Raw genomic sequence first — 3,952 nt, 5'->3', positions numbered from 1 at the left:
GATGACCCTATTTAAAAGTCTCCAGAGTTTCACCATGACATTATTGATCAGCAAGTTATTGGTTTTCAAATGATACTTTACAAGGCATATTTTGTACAAAGATTATTACAAAATAGTGTGCCAGGTGTGAAGGCATTCTGTCACAGCAAGGCAGCGTGCGATCCTCGAAGGAAAGATGTTTGAGAACAGAGAACACTGTAGAGTGTGGCTGTCATTCTAATATATAACTCATGCATAAGGATTGCTTTGCCCACCACTCAGATGCAGCCACCTCTGGATGAGACCTGGCAGCTGCTTAATAGCACCCTGCCATTATTATGACTGATTATTATAATTCATTATTTGTAATGCAGTAGTACCCAGGAACCGCAGTCTTAGACCAGGTCCCCTCTGGGCTAGGGCTGTATAAACATGGAACAAAAAGACAGTCCCTGCCTCAAAGACTTTACAATTTAAGTATAAGGCAAGGGCCAACAGGTGGATACAGACAGGGAAGCACAAGGAAACAACCAGACAATACTGGTCAATATCACCAACAGTGGACGCAGCACACTGACTGCCTTAGTGCTATCAAGATTTCTGTCGGCAGTTACGTAGTTATTGTTTCCAAGCGTGTGCATCACAGTTCCAGAGAGTTTCAGGGCAGAAGGGACCGCCAAATCATCTCGCCCAACCTCCCATCACAACCCCGTCGATTTCACTCTGTTTCTCCTGCACTGACCCTAGTGACTTGGGTTAAACTAAAGCGTTTCAGGCCTCAGGAGACTAAACTCTTGTGTGTCACCGAGGTCCCCGTGGTGGGACTGCAATATCCTGCCCCAGTTTGTAAGTGGTCTCTGATGAGGCAGTGACCAATGGGTTACTTGTGGCCCATGGAGCTCTCCGTGCTGGACCTGCGGCGGGAAATATCTTAGCCACCAAGCAGTGGAGACCCTTCTCTTACAAAGTGCTCTGCAGAATGGGAAGGCCAGTAAAGCCCCACGTCACCCATTGCAAAGAGCGAGCTACCAGAGGCACCATGACAGCACAGGTGACAGCCCTGGAGAGACTCAGGGGAGGAAATATTCTATCCTTCCTCTCTCAGGGATATCTTTCCTCTGAGGATCTTCTAAGAATCAAGGCTGATTATTACAAAGCTGCCTAAGGGCACTGGATGCTTACGTCCCTCTAAAATTCGACAATGCGTGTAGTTGTCAGGCTCACGCACTGTCTCTGGTTCAGTGATGTGGCACACCTCCTGAAGACATCTGGCCTCCAGTCTGCAATTATGCCTTTATGGGGTTTTCCCCATCTCAATCCCACTGATTTGTGTAAAATTACAGGAAACTGTATGGAGATCCAACTAGGCTTGCCAACATTGTATTTCAAAACAAGGGATTGTTTTCTTAGCACCTCCCCCTCCTGATATTATTATTATCACCATTATTAATAATACTACTAAGCAGGACTCACTTACTTTCACCAGGGATATTTCTTGCTGCTTTTTGCAGCACTCAGCAACTCCCGTTCTTGTGGTACAACAATGAAAAGACAAGAGACGTCCCTTGTAATGAGGCACTGCCCGGAACCCTAGATCCAACCCACAGATCTGTCTGGGTTACCCCCAGCAGCTCTATCTTCTCCCTGCAGGGCTGGGTCATGCTTTGTGCTTCCACAATAGATACAGTCCCACAAACACAACTACCCCACTTACTTACACGGCTATCACTGAAAGCTACTTACTTCTAACATGGGTAAGGCCCCAGCCTTTTAGGCAAGTAGCAAATTTCCCACTCCCTAATCCACCGTAATATAAAAAGCAACTTATTTTCTTTCTTGGGACTAAGGACTGTACAGAAACCTTCACATAGCACTGCCTGCTGCAGACCCGTAACGTCCAACTAACCCATGCAATTAGAGGGAACTGCACTGAGATCCACCCCACAGCTCAGTCTGGGTCACCCCTGGCAGCTCTGCCTCCTCCCTGCAGGTCTAGGCTGCACCTGACCCCGGCAGAGCTCCCAGCTTCTAACTAAGGGGAGATGTGGGCACATGCAGGGATGCTGCCCTTACTGGCGCCTTCCACACCAGCTTCCAAACAGCTACCAACTTCCCACGCTCCCTCTAGGGGGCTGAAATGGCAACTGCCCTCCCGCCAGGCTCTGTGTTGCCTCCTGTGGGAGCACCACTAGCAACAGCAGCTGGAATTACAGCCATAAGGGTTACGGGCTGAACCCCAGGAAATAAGAAACAGAAATGGGAGTTACAACAGCATGGGGTGTGGGGGAGGTGAGTAATTAACGCTCTCCGGGGAGCAGGTTAATCTAGTAATGCCTAGCTCTTTTCATCCATAATCTCAAAGTGCTTTACAAAGGGGGTCAGGAACATTCTCTCCATTTTGCATCTAGGGAAACTGAGGCATAGAGCGGGGCTGTGACGTGCCCAAGATCACCCAGCAAGCGAGAGGTAGGATTAGAACCCAGGTCTCCTGAGTCCCAGGCTCCCTCCACTAGGCCACACTGCCTCCAGTGTGGCATAAAGCACCTATTACTTTTCTCCTTGATGTTAAGAGCTGTTTTGCCATTGGACTTGACTGGGAACAGGACCTCGGTCTAGTGCGCGGGTATGAGGCAAATTATGCCCCCCCCAAACGAATCTGTGTGGATGTGGAGGAGATTAAAGCCTGGCCGAGTGTCAGGGGGTCTGTAAGGGACTGATCCTGAGAGGCCCAGATCCTCAAAGCTATTTTGGCCCATTAAATCAATACCACTCCCACCGACACCTGTGTGAACTGGGGGAGCTCAGTACTGCACAGGATCAGGCTCTGGGTCCTCTGCAGGCTGCACAGGAGCCTCATGGGCCATAAGCACCGGTGCTGGTTGCTGTATCTGTGTGTGGGTTAGCACTCAGCTCCTGGCTGGCAAGAGCCCCAGTTCCTGTGGATGCAGGCATCGAGGGAGCGACACCCCTTCCCAACCCCATCTCCAGTAGCATCACGCTGCCATTTCAACCCCCTCCAATCCCTGTCCTGCTCTGCACTTAATCAAGCAGGCTTGATTTCTTCTGACATCCTAGAAATGTCAACATTGCTCTAGATTAAAGGTCAAATCCCGACAGGTGGATTTCAAAATGTCATCCCGCGCTGCGCCAGAGCGGCTCCCCTTCCTCCCAATGTTTTCATCTGGGGGAGCGAGTGTTTCGGATGCTGAGCAGGCCCCATTGGGTGCCGGGGTGCCAGCCTCACCCAACAAGTATCATAAACCCATTCCCCCCCGCCAGCGGGTCCTCAGACTCACTCCTGACAGCTTTTCTAGGCTTGAGACATTGTCATGAGTTCAGAAGGCCTCAAGGGGGGGCCCGCTATAAAGAGTGTCAGAGAATTAATATTGCTACTGTTCCACCGTGCCCCTGACTGGGTCACCGAGCAGGGACCGAGCCCGCGACCGCGGGATCTCAAAGCAGGACCCAAAGGCTTGTAGCACCCGCACCCTCTTGTGTATGAATCCTAGTCACCACTACAGGGGGACACAGTGTGGCTTACAATCAGCTGATTATGAGCTTCTTCTGCACCACCCTCAGCTATTATCTGCTGAGCAATTTGGTTCCTTTGGCCTAATACATTCAAGGAGAGCCAAAGGGGCGGGACCAGGCAGTATCACTCCAGAAAGGAGGGTGACCTGTTAGTGAGAGAAAAGGACAGGGCTTCAGGACTTCTGGAGTCTAGCCTCGACCCTAACACTTTGTGACCTGGTATAAGTCACTTAGCTTTCCTGTGCCTCAGTTTCCCCATCTGTAATACAGGGCTAACAGAAAGTACCTGCCTCCTGAAGGGCTGGCGGGTGGGGCTACTGTCTGTAAAGCACGTAGAGATTGTCAGATAAACAGGCCTGCTGAGATGCAGAGTGTTGTTGCTGTTATTTTAGTGCTAGTGACTTTGGTTTGAAGACAGCTAGCTGCCCACAGCTGGTCCTGC

This window comes from Dermochelys coriacea, chromosome 21 (assembly GCF_009764565.3).
Source record: "Dermochelys coriacea isolate rDerCor1 chromosome 21, rDerCor1.pri.v4, whole genome shotgun sequence".
NCBI lineage: Eukaryota > Metazoa > Chordata > Testudines > Dermochelyidae > Dermochelys > Dermochelys coriacea.
The sequence above is the reverse complement of the archived record's forward strand: the minus strand, read 5'-3'. Positions refer to the sequence as shown.